This window comes from Myotis davidii, unplaced genomic scaffold (assembly GCF_000327345.1).
Source record: "Myotis davidii unplaced genomic scaffold, ASM32734v1 scaffold32, whole genome shotgun sequence".
Classification (NCBI taxonomy): domain Eukaryota; kingdom Metazoa; phylum Chordata; class Mammalia; order Chiroptera; family Vespertilionidae; genus Myotis; species Myotis davidii.
This window is the reverse complement of record NW_006286587.1, coordinates 11,402,140-11,424,369: the sequence shown is the minus strand read 5'-3', so window position 1 is coordinate 11,424,369 and position 22,230 is coordinate 11,402,140. Positions and strand designations below refer to the sequence as shown.

General features: G+C 38.9%; 1 protein-coding gene across 1 annotated transcript in view; it reads right to left on the bottom strand.

The window, feature by feature from the left end:
- Positions 1-22,230, bottom strand: part of MACROD2 (MACRO domain containing 2) — a 1,283,682-nt gene that overhangs the window by 499,554 nt on the left and 761,898 nt on the right. The window contains exon 4 of the mRNA XM_015560286.1: positions 14,435-14,508. The gene's annotated coding sequence lies outside the window, so the exon portion shown is untranslated. The remainder of the gene's footprint in view (positions 1-14,434; positions 14,509-22,230) is intronic.

Genomic DNA, 22,230 nt, shown 5'->3' with positions numbered 1-22,230 from the left:
CTAGTTCTATATAATAAAAGCTCAGCAACCAAATGGAAGAATGACCAGAACTAGTAGACCAGTCGCTATGATGTGCACTGACCACCAGGGGGCAGACGCTCAATGCAGGAGCTGCCCCCTGGTGGTCAGTGTGCTACCACAGTGGGAGCACTGCTTGGCTGATTAGAATGAGTGGCTGCTCCCACTGCGAACCCCAGGCCGACAGGCAGGAACCCGGGCTGCGATCCTCGCCTCCTCACCCCAGGCTCCTCCTCCTCGCTTCCTGCTGCCTCCACCTCGCCTCCTGCTGCCTCCTCCAGATGCCTGCAGGCCATGAAGCACCACTGCTGCTAGGCTCATAGAGCTGATCCCGGAGGCTGGGAGGTAGGTTCGTGGCCACCACGGGACTGAGGCTTAGTCTGCTACCTCTCAGTGCTATTGTCCCTGGAGAGGCGAGTGCTTTGGCTCCATGGAAGATGCTGGACCAGAGAGCAGCTGCTCAGAGAGCAGGTGCACAGATGCTCAGCTGACCTAGATGATCTGCGCTCCCACAGCAGGCTGATCCCCACAGGCCATGCCCCCCACCAGCGTACAAATCCCGTGCACTGGGCCTCTAGTTTTAAAATAAAAGCTGCTGTTCCTCTGAAATATTTCAATCTAGTAGATTTAGGGGGTAGCCCAGTTGTTTGATTTAATTATTTCCCAGGTGATTTTCACCATATTTTAGTGACAAAATGGTAACATTTCCCAGAACCTCCTTAGTCCCAGGAGAGTATTCTTCCAACAAGCTTACCAACGCCTAGGCCATTCGGGGAACTCTTTGGTGTATAATAGGGCAGGAAAAACAGCCCAGATCAAGGGAAGATCTGCTAGTTAGACACAGCCAATGTTTATGTTGCAAAATAAATGCAGCTGAGTTATTCTTAGGTATCTAAAGTCACTACAGGAAGCAAAAATTTCACACTGGCAAAATTATACTTTAAAAAAGCCCAATGTTGGAAACAGACACATCTCTCAATAAATTCAACAAAGCCCAGTTCCCCTCCAGCTTTAGAAGAGATCACTGGAGTTTAAGTTGCCATTGAACAAAGAAATCCTGGCTAATATTTTAGGAGAAATATCAGAGAACCAACTAAAAAACAAAATGTCTGTGAGCTAGCATCACATCAATGCAGAAAGAGGCTAAGAAGCATATGAGAATTTGGACAGATGGACGAAAACAAATGTGTATGTCTTATGAAAAGGTTTATTGTGAAACTGAAAATAAATTATATCATTTAAACATAACTCTCTTCCTATCTCTGTCTTTTTGTAAAGAGTGCCCATAGCAGAAGCTATATGTACAGGTAGCACCTCCTGTCCACTGACCATCACTTTCTTGATCCTCAGCAGGTCACATGCCAAGTGGTTACAATTCTTGCAGCAGAACCAAGTCTAAGATCAGTAGTTCAGAATATACCTGAAGCCCTCACTTCCTTGCCCTAGGCCTTCAAACTTAGGATCACAAATGTGAACACTTCAATATGACCAGGTTTTAGAAATGTGAAATCAACATGGGTTGAGGAAACTGTAAATCTTCCAATATCCTTCTATTCTTGCTTCATTCAAATGAATAGTCTATCAACTAAATGTTAAGACTCCCTGGTATGTAATGAAGACACTAAAGCTTACTTCTATACACTCAAGTTCCCATGTGGTGGGACTTCTAAGCTGTGCATGAATAGGACTGAGAAGAACTGTATGATTGAGAAGGGTATATTAGCAAGTCCTCCTGTCACTGGGCTCATACTCCAGCTCCTCAAAATCTGCTTTTACCATAAATGTATTAGCCTAGTCTGATGTTGTGTGAGGTTTCTTCTAGTATGCTTTCTGTTGATAAGCCAAGAGATTGGAGAAATGATGACTTTGACAGACCTACTCATGTTTCTTACATAGTGGATAGTGGTGTCATCATTGAAGGGGGTCTGGTTTTTATAGAGGCCACCTCTATGTCTAAATGTGTAAGGAGAAACAGTGAGATGGTTATAGCTGTGGCCACAGTTTCCTTCTAAAACAGAGTCATAGCTGAGAACATTTCCTCTCATAAGCAAATCATTTAATTCCACAGAATGAGAAAGAACCATTTTTGTTCTTCTCTGATTTGAGCTAGGTGACAGTGGCGGGACTGCTGATTTTCCATTCAACCATAGCAGCATGCCGAAACCGGTTTGGCTCAGTGGATAGAGCGTCAGCCTGCGGACTGAAAGGTCCCAGGTTCGATTCCCGTCAAGGGCATGTACCTGGGTTGCGGGCACATCCCCAGTAGGAGATGTGCAAGAGGCAGCTGATCAATGTTTCTAACTCTCTATCTCTCTCCCTTCCTCTCTGTAAAAAATCAATAAAATATACTAAAAAAAAAATCATAGCAGCAAATGAGTCCTGATAAATTAAAGGGGAGGGTAAAGCAAAGGGCTCTTTTTCTTCCCTACCAAAGAAGAAAGACAGCACATGCTTCTGTAATTAAAATGGTCCTTCAGTAGGACCTTTCAGTGTCCTTTTTACCTCTGTGGCATATGTAGAGCCAACCGCATGCTCAGAGGTTTATTTTCTATTTATAAAAATATCACATCATTCAGATAATCAGCAGCTTTCATAACATAAAGACTTCTAAATTTTGGCTATTTTAAAAGTGCCATACAATTCAGATCATTTACAAAAAAGCAACATGGTGGCCTTTCCACATAAGGATTGTTAGTATTGATTCTAAATAAACATATAAAAAATGAGGCCCTGGGTAGCATAGCTCAGTTGGTTGGGGCATCTTCTTGTACACCCAAAGGTTTGATTCCCAGGTCAGAGCACATACCCTGGTTGTGGGTTCAATTCCCAGTTGGGTGCTTGCAGGAAGCAATCAATCAATGCTTCTCCTCTTTTTCTATCCTCCACTTCCTCTCTCTAAAATCAATAATATTTTTGCCCTGGCTGGTTTGGCTCAGTGGATAGAGTGTCTTCCTGCAGACTAAAGGGTCCCGGGTTCAATTCCAGCCACGGGAACATGCCCAGGTTCCAGGCTTGATTCCCAGTGTGGGGTGTGCAGCAGACAGACTATCAATGATTTTCTCTTATCATTGATGTTTCTATCTCTCTCTTCCTCTCTTTCCTCACTGAAATCAATAAAAATAACAAAATCAATAATATTTTTTAATTGGGGATCTTCTTAAAGGCGTCTAGACAGCATATGCAAATGCTTTATTATGTCAGTTGAAAAGCCTGAAGACTCAGAAAAAACAAAGATGCATGTTGGTGTGACTGTGCTATGATGACTGGGCAAAAACAAGATGTTGGCTGCATCAGGGGTGTTGCTCCAAAAGACAAAATCAATGGCAATGAATGGTAGAACTGGAAGAGACATTGTCTACCAACCCCATTTTACAGATGAGGAGCCCAGAGGAGGAAGTTAATTGTCTAAGGTTATGTAAGAATGTGGAAGAATCTGATTAGAGCCCACATTTTCTGACTCTTGTTCCAATGTTCTAATCTTTACACTAAACTTCCTCTTTGAGATAATTGCCAGTGGTGAAGGGCAACATATCTTTTCCCACCTACCTTCCGGAAGCCATTATTCCCATTCTCCTTGCATGGAGGAGGATTCAAGCTACTGTTATATTGCGGCCTAATCGACACAATCCTGGAGTCTTGAAAGCTGTTCCATAATCTTAAGTATGGGCTTTTAAGTGATCCATTGTTAAGTGATCCATTGTCTTACAAACACACATGTCTTATGCTTCTATTTAGCACTGGCTTCTGTTAAAACTTACCTTTTTCTTAACTCCAGGTTAGTGAAGGAGGAGAGAGATATAGCCATCTCTGAGTAAACAAAAACTCTTTTTGACTTGCCCCCTAAAGCAGTGATGGCGAACCTTTTGAGCTCGGCATGTCAGCATTTTGAAAAACCCTGACTTAACTCTGGTGCCGTGTCACCTATAGAAATTTTTTTGATATTTGCAACCATAGTAAAACAAAGACTTATACTTTTGATATTTATTTTATATATTTAAATGTCATTTCACAAAGAAAAATCAACCAAAAAAATGAGTTCGCGTGTCACCTCTGACACACGTGTCATAGGTTCGCCATCACTGCCCTAAATGAAAGTAAGCTTTGAAAGACCAAAGTTTTTAAAGGGCTATTACTACTTTATGATTGAGAACAGTGACTCTAAATATCTTTTACAACCCAGTATAGTTGAAGGTCCTGAAATACTCCCATTAAAAGCAGCAGTTCGATAGAGCAGGTTCTCTGAAAGGGGTAAAATGAATTATTCAAAACATATAGCTCTTTGGGAGGAGTCCTACAAATGATTCTCAGCCCTTCCTTTTTTTCAGTTGAGAATTATTAGCTTGAGTTATTAAAACTAAAAATGGATGGTCATTCTATTTTGCTAAAATATACCATATTTTGCCTCAGTTTTGATTCTTCACTCAAGCCAGCAGAATGGGCTCTATGACTGCCAACTACCCAACAATGAGTAACATTTTCCACAAAATATTTCCTTAAATCTCAACATTCCCCCACCCCAGATGGCAAGAAACATGGCTGCTGGCAGCTTCTGAGCTCAACATCTCTCAGTTTCTCAGCCAAAGTGAACCCTAATTTTCCTTTCCTAACTCCAGTTTGCAAAATGTCCCAGAGAAAGGTACTAATTTTGGATTCCATGCCTACCAATGTACTTCGAGTGACTACATTTGGGTAAGATATTCATTTTTTCACTAATTGCCATTGGCCACAGAAACAGTTTTATAGAAAAGCATGCAAAGGCAAACTAGTTAACCCTAAGAATTTTATTTTCCCTGAACTTGAACTATCACATCTGTAAAATTAAGGACAAAATATTACCTTGATTTGTTAAAAAGTGATAACATGTATTATAAAAGCATGTAATGTATGTATCCCAAACATAAGCCATGGGACACAATAAGTACCAGAAAAATATCGGTTTCCTGTCTACCTTTAGCGATTTCCTATATGTACTCTGCATCTCCTAAAACTCTTCTCTAGAATGCCCAGACATTGTGATATTCATATATATATATATATATACATATATATATATATATATTACCGACACATATTTAAACATAATTCTTCCCCCCACCAAGACAGAGTACATTTTCCAGCTCTCTCTATACTTCATTCTCTTTATCTAAAAGCAAGGGGGGCATAATGGGCACTGTACTGGGTTAAGAACAGCTGGGAGAGGAGGACGTGTGTTGACTATACCTCAGCACAGAAATAAACAAGCCACCCTACACTACATGGGATTGTAGGTTGGTGTCACCAGAGCTCCCTGGGACCTTCATTATCGAGACATGCCTTACTGGAAGAAAAGAAAAAAAAAAAGATTAAACTTTAAGGAGCTCTCCACCCAGAGTAAGACTAGGGGACTGATTCAGCACAACAGACTGAAGGATTTTGATGGAAATTTGATATAATCTTACTTAGTGGCTAAAAAGTATCTTATTACAGCTCTCTCTACCCTAGGCACACTGGCTAACTGGCAAAATTTATATTATTCTATACAATGTGCTTCTATAGGGTGTCCCAAAATTCACACAAGATTTGAATTTTGCATGAGCATTAACAACAACAACAACAACAACAAAATAAAAGCCTAATTTTACTTGGTTTATTGAATCAGATTCTAATATCTGTTGCCCTTTGATTTCAATTCCTTCAATTTGATAAGCATTACCAAGTACCAATTATGGCCCAGGAGCAGGGACAATGAAGACCAATGAAGATCATGGATTTGAGTATGTGCCAGCAAAGCTATGGAGGCCATTTACCTGATGTGCTCTTCCATACATAACCTTATTCTGTATACTCTAATAATCAATAAAAAAATTTACAATTTTTAATCATAAACCTTTGTTTTCTATCAAAATTACTTCTTGCATGAATTTTGGGACACCCTATAATATACAGGAACAGGGTTATGAAGCTTGGAGGCAATAGCAAGTGGATCTAATTTCTGACTCCAAAAACTTGGGTGCGCATGTTGTGACCACATGCTAAAGCAATGTGGTGATAGAGAGGCAGTGGATGTGCTCACGTAGCAGGCTCCAATGTGAGGCAGTCTATGGTGGCATGAGCACTTGAACACTGCCACCAAGTTAAGGCAGAAGCTTCCTGGGGTGCGCCTTTCACTCTAACAATGGAAAGGTAAAACCATAAGATAAAGAGTTAAAATTCCGCCAAAACCGGTTTGGCTCAGTGGATAGAGCGTCGGCCTTTGGACTGAAAGGTCCCGGGTTCGATTCCGGTCAGGGGCATGTACCTGGGTTGCGGGCACACCCCCCATGGGGGATGTGCAGGAGGCAGCTGATCGATGGTTCTCTCTCATCAATGTTTCTAACTCTCTATCTCTCTCCCCTCCTCTCTGTAAGAAATCAATAAAATATATTTTAAAAAAAAAGAGTTAAAATTCCCTTCTGGCCCACAATGTCAGTCTCACAAATGTCAACAAAGACAGCATGAAAATGGGAAAGTATTGTGTGTGTGAATGTGTGTGCATCAAAGCGTGGAAAGGAAAAGGAGGAGAGAGAGGAATGTATGAGGAAAGGAGAAGGTAAGGGTGGAAGGGAAGAAGGAAGGAAGGAAGGAAGGAAGGAAGGAAGGAAGGAAGGAAGGAAGGAAGGAAGGAAGGAAGATGGAGGAAGAGAGAAAACATAAACTGTTTGCAAGTCATCAGGGTTCTGGAAGAGCCCTAGAAACATGGTATATGTGTAAAGTCTGGTAATAATTTTCCTCAATTATGTCACAGCCAATGAGCATCATGGTTTCCACCTGAAGACCATGCTTGTGCTAGTCAAAGGATACATTTTTATAGCAGCATATTAGAATGATGATGATTATTACCATAACCACAGTCCTGCACAGAATGTGAGTATTTTAAGATGGAGTTTATTTTATAAAACACACATATTTTATCCTTATATTTCACCAAACACTAAGGCTGGCATAGATTCTCAAATGACATTTGAGGACATAAAAAGACATTCCCCAGAGAGAACACTGGGCACTTCATTTTCTCCTCCCAGTTCTCTGAATGTTAACCACACCCCTGTGTTGTGTGGAACTGAGGGGCCATGCAGTATGTGTTTTGCATTTCTGTAAAAAATCATTCACAGGAATTGAAACCTGGTGTGAAGGATATAATTTTCCCATCAGAAATATATCATTTTATGTTTCCTTTAAGCCCCCCTTTTAAGAACCACAAAGATCCTAAGGCATTTCATGTCAAAGACATAAGGCAGGCCCCACACTGGGTTTTTTTGGTGATCCATAATGTGATTCTGAAAAAAAAAAACCTGACAAACAATTTTTAACACTGCATATGCTCAATGACCTCTGCCAGGAAGGAGAAGAAATACTCTTGGCACCAAAACCTAGAGTTTCCTTTGTGGTCCTTAATGAAGAAACAAGTGACTCTCTCCCTCCCTGATCTTGTCAACTTATCATGAGAACAGCATATGAACCTTTCAGAAAGCTGAACTTGCATCTCTTCAGTAGATTCCCAATTCTATTTTCTGGAGTAAAGGATTCTGTTCACCTTTTGCAATACTTTGTGGATTGTGTATATGAAGGTTGAAAGGCAGGGGAGGGTGACAGTGCTACTGCTTCCACACTGCACAAATCAATATCTTCACTTCTAAAAAACACCGATGAAAAGCTCAAGACTAATTTTGTTCTCTGGGAACCATGAGTTGACCTTGAGGCCTAGACCATACTGGGTAAGGTCTGGTACTTTTGCTTGTTACAAATTGCAGAGATGGATGGATATCTGTCTCAGTATAATACAACATACACATAGCATCCCTTTACGCCCTGCTACATCCGTAGGCACACTACTGAACATGCCAAATAGCAATATCACTGGCATCCTGTGTCCCTCAGAAGACACATAGTAAACGATTTAAAGGACAAGAAGATGACATTCAACATTTTCAACAATAATCTATTTGTGCTAAAAGCACAGTTAAAAAGACTACATGTTAGACAAAAGCCCCAATTTTGCATGCAGTGAGAGAAAACCTGCATCTTTTTCCTGCTTAGAAGACAACTGATTTGGGGTTAAAAAATGCAGAGCTGGTTTCCTCACAGTCAGTGATATCCAAGTCAAGGCAGGTACTTCATCCAAGTCAAAGATGAACAAGAGGCTCTTCCATTAAATTGTTCCCCCTCCCTTCCCCCGGAAACAAGGATGTCTCCTTGTGGCAGTGGGTCTGTTGGCAAGAGGGAAGAGATTAGGAAATTCCCATTGAGTGACTAAATGGGGAAATTTTCTGGGAAATGCCATCCTCAAAGATCTGCAAAGATGCAGCTGGGGCCTGGTCTCTGGTGAACCACAGCCTCTACTCTGAATGCTGTGCACAGCCATAGCTTAAATCAGAGCTTTCCAGAATGCTGTGCTTCTGCCCACCTATCCACTGCTTTATACTTGGAATGGGAGGGAGAGGGAGGTCAAGTTTTGTCATACTACAACTGAGGCCCTTTAGCACTTTAGGGATTTCACATTTGAAAGTACCCTGGACACCACTGATCTTCCTTCCAGCGCAGAATCTTCATCTGAGATACCTTGCCTTAAGATGTAATTCCCAGAAGGCTTAACATAAGTGCTAGGTACCTCAGAAGCTTGCTTCCTCGTAGTCTTTGAAATCACTGAACATGACCTCTGTCATGGGAAAACATCTCACAATATCAGGCTATCGCTTTAGGGGTGAAAGACATCCCTTTCTTCTTCCACTTTCTACAGAGAACATTACAGATACTATGTACAATGCCTCAGAGACAAACAGCTACATGCCATGAGTCAGTTGGTGTAGAGAGTAATAGAGCAGGCATATACAAACATTTCTTAGGCTAACGTCCAAATATGAAAGGGGTGGCTCAGAGCTGTGGCGGGGGGAAATAACTATTTAACAAGAAATGATATTTTTAGACTGCATGAATAATGAGGAATGCACAAAACTGCAGTCGATAACACAGAGCAGCCACCTCAATTTAGGAGACTGGGCCACATTTCTGCTGCTCATTTCCATAAAAACCCCTTATTTTGTTCATTTGTCTCTGTAATAAAGTTTCTACTTGAGAAAAATGGGAACTAAGGGAAAGGTTATCATGCCACATGCTGTCATTTTTTTATAGCAAACTGATATTCTTTTCTTCTGATTTTCTAAACTCAGATGTTCTTCATTCTTAATGTAGATGAAAATGCCAGTGGGTAACCTTCATTCCTTGCCTACCTCATACTGGGTCCCTGGGTCTCTCTGCCACATATCTTGTCTCTTCAGTCATATTTCCATTTCTTTGTATTTCTGTTCTATGTTGTAAGATAAGTCATCTCTCTGGTCTTCTCAGAGAAATAATTCAGTTCTCACAAGTGTATATTCTCTTTTGTTTTGCAACTTTTCAATCCCAAGTCATTATAGCTTTTAGTTTTAGTAAGTCATTTTTGTGCCCTAAATATACCCTCTTGAGGATTCTTCCTTTTTTTATTAAAGGGCTGTTCCATCTCTTCTGCTGAAGCCACTGCAATTAGACCCAACTGTACTGTTTGTTCAGCTGGGCTCCCTCAAGTCCCTGTATAGCTTTAAATACGTGGTGACAACAGCCCCCTCACAGTTCAGATTCTGGGCAAAGGTAACACGTGGATGGTGGATGACAAAAACGTAATTTCTGTGACCCAAATATTCCAGTCAGACCTCTGGATGTGAAAATTTCTAGCCCCCCAGATTGGGGTCATTGGTGCAGCTACATAGAATTAAATCAACTATTGGTTTGGAAAGGAAAAGAAGTACCATTTCTTGAGGGTTTAAAAAATCTGGAAGGCTCACTATATACAAAACATTACTATTATTTATGGTAAAAAATTACAAAGATGTGTACCATTGAATCATACACTCATCTGACGGAGGAAAGTAATGGTGGCTGATAGGAGAGTCATATTACATGTGTCCGCCATATTTTCAAAAGAACATTTCAGAGGACCTGACCAGCTGAAAATTCCAGAAGATGCAACTGCATTCACCAAGCTAAACCCCAACCTTGCTTCAAGCAGAACTGACTGACCCATGAATGGGTAGGCACATGTTAAGCAAGTGAATGAGTAGGGAAGACAATGTGCAAAAAATAATGATGATGAAACAGAGATATGAGACAGAATTCTAGAGAAGAATGAAAATGAACTACTATGCTCTTTGGATTTATTGTTTGCAATTCCAGTCACGCATGAGACCCTGCTCTAGTTCCAACTCTTGGCCTTCAAGACTTTTCGTTTAGTTTATTTATGTATGGTAGCTTCTTTTATATAACTTAGCTTGAGTATATTTCTAGTTCTTGCAACCATTCTCAAACTAAGACTCAAACCCAAGTTAAAGTTATGACAATCTGACCAATTTTATTACATCTTTGATTCTGATGTATTTCTTGATCTTCAGGCTCAAATAGCCAGCATTCTATTTGAAATCTTCATTATATATCTAATATTATCTTAGACTTAACTGTCTGTAACATGTCTTATTTTCTTTAAAAAAATATAAATATGATCCCCTACCAAGTTTCTCAATATGCACCAAAATTTACCCAGGTGCACAGGCCAAAACTGTGGTGGTCATTTTTTTTTTTTTAAAGTCCTCACCTGAGGATATGTTTTTACTGATTTTAGAGAGAGAGGAAGGGAGAGAGATAGAAACATTTATGTGAGTGAGAAACATCATTCAGTTGTCTCCCATACACTCCTCAACCGGGTATGGAACCAATAACCTGGGTATGAGCCCTGACTTGGAATCAAACCTGAAACCATTTGGTGCTTGGGGTGATACTCTAAGCCACTGAGCCACCTGGCCATGGCTCTAGTGGTCATTTTTGGCTCTTTTATTTTCTTCATGTATCTCATTTGACTTGCCACTATGATAGACGTTACTACTAATTATCAATATCCAGTTGCCTCTATTCTGAACATATGAGAGGATTGCATTTCCCTGCCCGCTTGGTGCCTTGCTCTGGATAATGAAATGTGAGGGAACATTATATGCATCATCCTTTGTAGAAGCATTTAAGGGCTGTTACTTTTGTCTATCTTTTCCTGTCATGTGATAGAGGATGTTTCATAAGGTAGAGTATCTGTCAGCCTGGGTTCCTGACTAAGCTAGAGCCTTTTGCTGACTCAAAATATACAAATAGGGTGAGCAAAAATTAAACCTTTGCTATTCTACGGCACTGAGGTTTGGATGTTTTTTGTAACTGTAGTATAAGCTAGCCTATCTTAAAATAACCCCCAACTCTTGTTGACTCTATTGTCAAAATATATTACAAACAATGTTGTCACCTCCTCTTCTATCATCACTGTATTCCAAAGACCGTCATCTCTTGCCTAGATTTTTTGCAGGAGCCTCTTAGTCTTCCTTTTTCTACTCTGACATCTCTCAAATCTACTCATTCTCCAGGAAGTAGCCAGACTTTCTGTCTTTTTAAAGATAAATCCAATTATGTCATTCCTTGCCCAAGCCCTCAGCAAATTCCAACTGGACTTAGAATAAAAATCAAAGTCTCTCCCAAAACTCCAACACTCTATGATCTGACCCCTACCTATTTGTCCCAAGTTTATCTCCTGTCATTCTTTTATCCCTCTGCTTCAATTACACCATCTCTCTTACCATTGCTTGCAAACAGTATTAAACTCATTCTTCTCTCAAGGTTTTTCTCTATTTGCTACCTCTATGTGAAATGTCCTACTACAAGGTCTCTGTGAGGCTTGGCTTGCTCCTTCGCATCATATAAATCTTTGTTCCAAGAGTACATCCTCAGAGTAGTCTCTATATTATCTAAAACCATACACCCCTATAACTAACTATCCAATTACCTGTTTTACTTATAGTATTGGAACTTTCTTATTTTTTCATTTGTTTATGTTTCACTTTTTCTGGACTATGAACATCATAAAGAAAGAATTACGTTTTTTTCATGTTATGTACTTTGTATCTAGAAAAGTTTTTTGTGCTTAGTGGAATTCAATAAATATTTATCAAATGAGTAAATAAATAAGTAAATAAATAACTTAAGCAATCAGAATGTCAAAACAATACTTTAATGAAGAGACAACTGAGTAAGAAGTAATACTTTCATAAATCCTTAACCAGTGTTTGTTAACAGAGCAAAAGATAAATAAAAATAGTGCTAATCAATTTGTATAGCTTTCTCCACGTCTTACACTTATAAACCATTTATGAAAGTAAAACCTGATTGTTCAAGCTAACTTGTTAAAATTAGCCAATATGTATTTTTAAACATATTCTTATTGATTTCAGAGAAGAAGGGAGAGGGATAGAGAGAAAGAAACATTAATGATGAGAGAGAATCATTGATTGGCTTCCTCCTGCATACCCCACAATGGGGATTGAGCCCACAACCCAGGCATATGCCCTGACCGGGAATCAAACCATGACCTCCTGGTTCACAGGCCGATGTTCAACCACTGTGCCATGTGAGCTGGGCTAGCCAATGCATATTGGAACAGTAAGCCTTCTAAAAGAGAATTAGCATGGCTTGTGTTTAAAGTTGCAATAGCAATAAAAGTGTTTCTCAACTCAAATTATCTACATTTTCTACAATAGACCCAAGAAATAAGCAAGAAAAGGATATGAAAGTGAAAGAACAGACTCAAATACATAGTAGGCTTGTAAAGAAATTAGAGCAAAAACCATGAAGTAGAAGTACTGAGATAACAAATGTCTATGGAAAATAACTTTCTGAGTAGTTAACTAAAAGGAATCCATCAGTAGAACTCATCAATAAGGTATAAACATGATCAACATGTTTGCTCTTCATTATCACCTCCTTGATGTTATGTGTGGTTTTGTGTACTTCCATCACATGCCAATATGACACATGTGAATTTCTATCAGTGGGAGCATCCCATTAGAGTAAATAATGGATTTGCACCATACACCAGCTCATTTATCAACTTTTACTCATGAAACCGTCTATATTTTTGCAAAACAGATGGTCCAGGTGAGGAGTCTTTATTATGATCAAGAGATATATCGAAAATACTGCCTTTCAAAGGGTGTAACTTTCTTTCCCTTGCCTCAGGAGCATTCCAAGGAAGAATGACTGTGAGAGTCAGGAGGGGTGAGTCAAGCTCTTGTCTCTCTGACTCTAAAGGCTTGAGTGTGTCATTTAACTTTGTGATTCTAGATGAGGATAAGAAAAACAATACCTATCCTAGATTTTTCATAAGATTGTCATGAAAATGATACTTGTCAAAGATATGTTTTGCAAACTGGCTATTTCAGAATTCTTTACTCTGCTTCTTTGAGGTTATTAAAATTATCCTCTAAATTGAAGTTGTCATTTGTATACCTTTCAAAGTAGGAGGAAACTAAAGAGCAAATGGTAAAATGCATATGCTTTGCCATCTGGTCTTCACTTCTATTTGAGATAGCAATGCCTATAATTGTTTAAGAAATATTGAAATTACTATCATTAGCAAAATGTGACACTGGTATTTTTTAAACACACAAAGGCATCAAGAGTTATCTCTCATTAGGAAACTCTAACAGTTTATTTCCAAACCCAAACATTTCCAAATAATCCACCCGTTACCCAAGAAAAAAGCTACTAAATTCATGGTCCATCATAAATGGAACAGCATTTTTTTATAGTACTCATCTGAATATCTGAGAAGGAAAACAAAATCAGAAGAAAATGCACAAGACTGTTTACTGTATGAAACTTATTTGCTATTAATTGCCAAACCTCTGAACCTCTGACATCTGAGCCTCCACAGTGCTCTACTTATTGTGTTGCTTTGTTTACTTGAGTAACTTTCCTGTTTATCGAAAAAAAATCCCAAAGATATTAATAAATAAGCAGAATAGGGTGTGTGATGAATACTCTGATGGAAGCATTTTGTTTCATAAATAATCCTGATCAAGACCATTTAACTATCAATAATCCAAGTCCACTCCAATCTCATACTCAAAAGTTACTTTATGGAAGAGATTAGTTATATATAAAGAAAACTGAGGATGCAACAATTTTACTCTATACCAGGAATCTCCTGTCAACCAAGATAACATAACTTTCTAAGGAAAATCTCTCATTCTTCCTCTTAATGAAATCCATCCTGTTCTCTCTCTTACATACAAGACCTATACTATTGAAAGATATAAAAATGAGGTCATTGCTAAGTGATTCCAATCACTTTGCCTCTTCACCACCAAAACCAATCAATGTAATCCCTACAGTAAGTTAATTACAAGAAAATACTCAATTACTCGTGGTACCTGAATGAAGCACGATCATCTAGCTTTGGCTCAATGACTAGGCCTACTTGGTATTTATAAAATACATTTATGTGATTTTTGGAAATTACACCACCTTGAATGTTCAGTGATTGTGTAGTTCTCCCTACCTCGTGGTGATTCTTGGCCAGCCATTCCTTAATGGTGCTGAGGGCAATCACTGCAGCAGGCTCATTCGGGAAACCTAAGAGGAGAGCAGAATAAAGAAATAAAGAAAAAAGATGAAGGCAACACAGAAGTCAATCATAGTATGATACTGGATTTTTCTCATTTAAACAATATTCAATTCAACCAATTAGTACTGAAGAAGGCAGGCGGCCTTAGTAAAGCACACACAGATTCAAGGCCTATGATCCTACAAACTAGTCATTAAGGGAACTAGTCCTACACCAAAATAAAGCCAAAAGCACTAAAGAATTTAACTGTCTCTCTAATTTGAAACATCAATTAAACATGCCCTAGCTGGTTTGGCTCAGTGGATAAAGTGTCAACCTGTGGACTGAAGGGTCCTGGGTTTGATTCTGGTCAAGGGCACATGTCAGGGTTGTGAGCTAGATCTCCAGTGGGGAGCATGCAGGAGGCAGCCAATCAATGATTCCCTCTCATCATTGATGTTTCTCTCTCTCTCTCTCTCCCTTCCTCTCTGAAATCAATTATATATATTATATAAATATCAATTAAACATTATTTACATTTGCTTGATAGTTTTCAAAGCCATAAGGGGTGCTCAAATTAAGATTTATTACTCTCTTTTTACTCTAAGTTTATAAATTGAGCCAATATGGTTCAGAGAATACACATGGTTGACCCAGGATCACAAGGCTAACAGTACGCCATCAATAAACTGACAGAAGACAGGACAACTTGCCAAATAGCCATACAATTGAAAGCTATCACCAGAATTCAAAGGAGGCAATGCCTGCTTTATTTAGGGCCACTGGAAATTATGTTTGAGATTAAGACATCATGAGCTGACCTGGTTTTATTGTATGACTTTGGTTTTAAAATGGCAGAAAGACTGGCATACTTATAACGATGTCTCAGTGAGCATGAGCACATATCAAAGTTTCACAAGCTCACCCACAATGAACACATTCCTGAACTTGCAGAACCATCAGACATTTTGCCAACATAAAAGTATGTGAAGGAATAACCATCTGAGTTACAATTTATGTAGCAGAAAGGAGAAGAAATGGGAGTGACCATTCTGTTGAAACTACTCCCTTTAAGTTCCCCACTTCCTTCCTAATCACCAAGTCCCATAGGCTTTCAATCAGTCTTCATCTGCTTCACTATTAGATGGCCTTGACTACTTCTCCATGTCCCAATCTCTTCACCCCTGGATTTCCCTTAAGTTTATTTTTTAGTGTTTTAAACATACAACTCAGTGATTTTTTAAAATATGTCCACAAAGTTGTATAAGCATCACCACTAATTCCAGAATATTTTCATCATCCCCAAAGTCCACATTAACAGTCACTCCACAATCTCCCCTCTCCCCAGACTCTGACAACTATTAATCTTTCTTTCTCTTTCATATTTGCATATTCTCCTACTGGATTTCAACCCTGCCTTCTGCTATGTTTCCTCCTACCTGTTTTACCTCCCCCGGCTCCTTTTCTCTAGGAGCATTTACTAAATGTATGTCACTCCCACTTTCTGCTTCCTCTACTCTCTGCTCTAGCCAGGTGCAGCAACAAGTCCTTGAGGAGGTCTAGTCAGGGAGGCTCCTGTGACATTGTCAGTGCAGATGCAGAAAGAGAGGTGTTACTGAAATGGAGAGAACTGAGATTTAAAAGACCCAGTTTTATCCTGGCCAGGTAGCTTAGTTGGTTGGGGCATTGTCCTGTACACCAAAAGGTTGTGGGTTCGATTCCTGGTCAGGACACATATCTAGGCTACAGGTTCAATCCCAAGTCTGGGCATGCAAGGGAAGCAACAAATCAGTGTTCCTTTCTCACATCGATGTTTTTCTCCCGCTCTCTCTCCCTTTCTCTAAAATCAGTGAACATCCTTGGGTGAGGATTAAAAAATAAAAATAATAATTAATTAAAAAACAATTTTATTGGAAGGCAAATACATATTGCAGCAGTTTATACTAACAATTTAAATATCAGTAGACTTTTAGAGAAGATGTGGGCGAAAGAAGTTGTTTTTTCCTTATTTCTGAGAAAAAAATGTTCCTCTTCTAACTAGGTTTCTGCTTGTTTTGTTAGAGAGTGCATTAGGAAAGGGGACAAAATAAATAAGGGCCAAGCTCAACTCAAGCACTGTGATACAACAGTCAGAACCACTGTAATATGAAAAGTATGCATAAGTTCTTGAAACTTTGTAAATTTATCTATGATATTTAGGATTGTGGATTTGTTTTGAATTCTTTTATCCCATTCATTTTCCTTAAATGGAAGCTTCAGAATGTAAAACTCTTCAAAATAGAAAAACCTATTAATTAATCAATTACATAATCCATTAAACAAATGATTAAACCAGAGGAGTCTAGATCACAAACCCTTTGAAAGAGTCCCTGTCCTCTAAAGCCCAAAGTCTGGAGGACAGAACTGACAAGGGTAACAGCAATAAAGCATATCAAGGGGATTAGGGATGTGGGGACACAGGTAAAGAGAACTAAGAAAGAAAGGGGGAGAGGTTCTAGGAAACACAATGTTTGCGAAAGGGGACTATAGGTGGAGAGAGGAGGATTAAGCTTATGAAGCTCTGACCAGGTAGCTCAGTTGGTTGGAGCATCATCCCAATACACCAAGGTTGTAGGTTCGATCTCCGGTCAGGGCACAGATAAGAATCAACCAATGAATGCATAAGGGGAACAACAAATCAATGTTTCTCTCTCTCACTCAAATCAACAAATTTTTTAAAAATATAGATGTAAGCTTAGAACAGCAAGGAGTTAATGAAAAGCATGAGGGGAAATGGATGGGGAAGAAAGGAGTACCTGTGGGCTGCAGAAAAAACAACAAAAAAAAACAAGGAGGCTAAGATGGGCATTTATTATGAGAGCACAGGAGGCTTTTGCAATTCACCTTCCCCTGAGTTCACCACCTGCATCTGTCACCAGCTGGAAACCTCCCTTAGATGTGCTCCAGAAGCAGAAATATAACGTCCGTTCTTCTGCCAGATGAACCACTTCCTGACTGCAGTTTCTGCCTATGGCTTTACTTCTCTAACAGTCACTACAGTATATGACCCTCATTCCTGTTGGTGACTGAGTTCGCAAAGCATTGCCCTTTGAAATATCTTATAGCACCCTTTCTTTACCTTCTTTTCTGACTGATCTGATCTGCCTCATCCTGACAACTACAGCCAAATCATAATTGTGCTCCTTCCGGCCTTCTCCCCTTCTGCAATCTATCTAGCAGGCCCCTGGCAAGTGATTCTTCCTATAGTGACCACAAGCTTCCACCAAACAATGGCAGCCTTTGCTGACTCTCCAGCCCCTGCAGAGTAAACTTTCTCTTGGTCTTGAATTCTATATCCTGAGGGACATTTCTAGACTTACACTTTAGTTTTCTTTATTTATTCTCTTCACCTGAAAATTCTTCTCCAACTTTTTGATATGTCCATGAAGCACTCAAATCATAAAATTATAGGGCCTTATAAAGCTAATAAATACTGTAATCACATTCATTTGCAATGGCCATTAGCATTAACCTTTAGAAGATATAATGCCCAACAGAGAAAATATACAAATTCTTGCAGAGCCATGGCCACAATGGTCAGTTTTCAATTATTTGTGACCCCCTGGTCATTTCCCCACATTCATCAAAGCCTTTGGCACTGAGTTATGGTTTTCTCCACCTCGAGGTTTGCCATAATCCCTGGATGATTTCAGCATCCAAGAAATGACCCACCCAATGCCTGGCCTGCCAAGTCTTTGACTTAGTTATTGTCAACAAGAACTTCCACTCCACCTCTTCCCCAGATCACAAGCTGGACCTGGATGTTACATTTCCATTCCAAAATTACTAGTTGAAGCAGTCTTTTCTCACTATCTGTTCTCTCTTGTATTTTTGTTCAGCTACTTTCCAAGGAATGCTCTTTACAAGCATTTGAAGGCTGCTCTGTCCACAAAACATTCCCCAAATTAATGCTAATGTTTCTTCCCTGAATGGTCTGAATCTTTTCTGTCTCTCCAGGCTCATCCCATTTGCTATCGCTCTTCGCTTTCTCAACCTCATCACACTGGCTTTTTTTCTGTCCTTCGAATGTGGCATGTTTCCTTTTGCCTTTTGCCAAAAGGGCTTGCTCATGTTGTCTCTTCTTCCTCAAGTGACATTCCTCTCCCTTTCTCCTAGCTTATTTTAACTTTTACTGGGCCTCTGCTTCATCTTTCTCCAGGGAAGGCTTCTCTGACACTGATAACTACCCATTTTGTGCTTTCACAACACTGTGTACTGTTCTCTCAGAGAACTCCTTATACTTGCAACTTTACATTTACTTATGTAAATAATTAATATTAATAGAGTGAAAGCCCTAAAGAGGTAGATATCACACCTGATTTTGCTTATCACTGTGTCCCTAAATCACTGCTGGTGCACAAAAGATGATAAGTATGTGTTGAATTAGTGAATGGATTGTTTACTCATAAATCTTTGTATTGATAACAGAAAGGGCTAAGTGCTAGGAGAACAAGTTTGTTTAGCCCTAGAGTTTGGGAAGCGTGAAGGAATTCTGAGAAGCTGCCTAAGCAGAATGATATATCCCAATTATCCTATTTCTTCCCTAAGGAAAATTATTGAGAAGATGCATAAGATAAAACATAATTCCTGCTCGGAAAATATGCTTATTAATTAAACAAATAAGCATAAAATGGTAATTAAAAGGGGGAGAGAATGACAGAGGCAATTATCTCTGAAAATATGTCTGCTTTCAGTGTGCATATACAAGATAAAGTATGATGTCAGAAAAAACAGCAACATCACAGTGCTTTGTCGGCTTAACTGCAAGACACCAAGGGTTACAAGGAAACCAATGAATAGATGACAGATTTTTGCCAGGGGATGGGCTTCTGATGACAGTTAGGCCGTCTTAGGAGGTCACAGCTATATTCTGCTCACCAAGGGACTTCTGTTCACCAAAACAGAATGGCCACCCAGAGGGAAGGCAGCAGACAAGCTTGAGATGTGTTATTGAATGAGATGACATAGAAAATCTCTTCCAAGTATGAGAGCCAATGAGTATGCATACACCATTAATAATCTAGGGCCAGGAGTGCAGGGAGGTTTTTTTTTGTTTTGTTTTGTTTTGTGTGTGTGTGTCTAGATGTGACTCAAGTCTGTGCTGCTGCTGGCATTCTAAAGCTTAGTTCCTTTTCCATTAGGATGGATTATTACAATTAATTTTTGTTGTAAATATTGAATGTACAATATACGAATACAAATGAATGTACAATATATAAGTGATTTTTTTCTTTTTATTTACACTTATATTGAAATTATTTACTAACTGTATATATATCTAGCTATATCTATAATAATAAAAGTGTAATATACTAATTAGACCAGACTTCCTTCTGGATGTCCTTCCAGATGACCTTCGGACGAAGCCGGGTCCAGACCGGGACCAGGGTGCCAGAGGGAAGCCAATGCCAGAAGCCAGGGGAAGGAAGGCCTATTCTTGCACAAATTTTGTGCATCGGGCCTCTAATATATGTAATATATATGTATGTAATACATACATGTAACCATCACCAAGTAAGATATAAAACATTTTAAACATTCCAGAAAACTGCCTGTCCCAAGTCAACATCTACCCCTGAAGGAAATACTATTCTCTACTGTATTATCAAAGGTTGGTTTTGCCTGTTTCTAGACTTCTTATACAGGGAGATACAATGTGCACATCTTTTGACTGTGTTTTGTTCAACATCATGCCTGCCTGATTTATTCATGTTGCTCCATATAACAGAAGCTCATTTATATCCATTGTAGCGCTCCATTCCATCCTATGAATATTCCACAGTTGACTTATCCATTCTAGTGTTGATGGACAATTGGATTGGTTCCAGTTTGAAGCTGTTATGAATAAAGCTGCCATGAACATTCTCATACTTGTCATTTGATAGACATAAGCACTTGTTTCTGTTTAGATTATAACCAGGAGTTGGAGCTCCTGGTCCATTGGTTATGCAGATGTTAAGTCCTGGTAGATTCTGCCAAAGTTTTCCAAAGCAGCTGTACAATTTATACTCCCACCAGAAGTATATAAAAGTTTAAACTAACATTTTTATCTACTTAGTTAATATGTCAAGAGGACTTACTAATTCTATTTTCTTGCCCACATTTAAAGCCATTACAGATAGGTTTAGGCTAATCAATATTTTTTATAGCTAGAAGCTCATTTTATGACTTACCTATTTTCTCCCTACACATCTTAACCCAGAGAAACAAGTTTTGTCAACAGAACATAAAAACAATTTAAACAAAAGAGGGAAAACTGAAACAACAAGTTAACTTTGCAATGGTTTTCATCCCTGGTACATCAAATAACTCACTAGACATTTTGCTTGCACTCAGTTATTACGCAGATATTACTTTTTCAATCAAATTGCAGAAAGATACAGCATTAGACTTACTGGAGAGTCTACCCAGCCACTGAACTATTTGTCTGTTGAAATTGTTGAAAACCGGAATGCTCGCAATACAATTAAGAGTGAATTTTGTTTTGACCTTGCCACAATTTTCCTCTCTAGCATTCATTTTTATGTTTATTGTTTGTTTTGCTGTTGTTGATAATCCCTCACTATCTTTAACTTAGTTTCTACGCTGCCATGTAGAAACTAATTTTGTTCTCCTGATATAGAACTCAAACATGTTCTACTGAAAATCTGGCCTATTCTACTGAAATAAAAATAGATATAAAAAACTCTGCCAGTAAAACTGCCTGTTTTGGAAGTAGAAGCAATGGATCAGTTTTTGTTTTAGACTTAAAATGAAGGTCTGATTAGAGCTATAGAAGCTATAGATTTCCCTATTCTATAGAGACATATGGTAATGACTTAAATCAATTATTTCAAAGAAATTCTTACTACAAAAAAAGTCATATTGAACACAATACCAGGTATAATTAATGCTTTAAAATGTGAACCGCATCTACCATTTAGTCTACCTAGGGCTCTCTCTCTTGCTACTTCCCCAACGTCTCCTTCTGGCCCAGTTACTAGGAGTCACCTCTGCTTTAACTATGGCTGCCTTTCTAGCAGTTGTAAGAAAAAAATCAAGCTAGAGATCAGTGTCTAGGTGAAGCTCACAGATGTAGAAACTATTATTTATGCATTTAATCATTTTATGTTCAGCTGCACAATTTCTTTGTGGTGGTTTTCACTCCCACCCCACCCCTCCAAGCACTTAGCCCAAAGCTGTGATAAAATTCTAGCCATTTTATGAAACCCTAAATCCCCGTGTGTACTGCAAGCTGCTGCCATGCTCACCAGCCTTCAGAGTGACTATAGGCACCAAACTGGTACTGAATGGCTATAAATACCCAGCAGTTAGAAGCAATCATTTTTTTAGAAAATCAAACTCCCTTGAACTCCTCACATTAAATCAACATCTACTGTGGAGTCCTCCCTTCCCAGCGAGTCTTTAATGTAGAAAGCATGCTGCTCAATTTTTTCTATTTACCCACGAAACCAAGTAAAATAAAGATAAACATGGGATCTTCCACATTGATGAACATTTCTGACTGACGTAAATGAGAGGGATGTATCACTGGGTTTATTGAAATGTTAACAACAGTGGAACCGAGATTATCAACATCGACTAGCAATGCAAAAGTATGCTTTGCTTAATTTTTTTTAGGACATAACTATAATACTTTTCATCTTAGCACAAAAGTTCTGATGTGGGGACCTACGGGATGTGAAACAGTATACTTTACAAGCTAAGGTGAA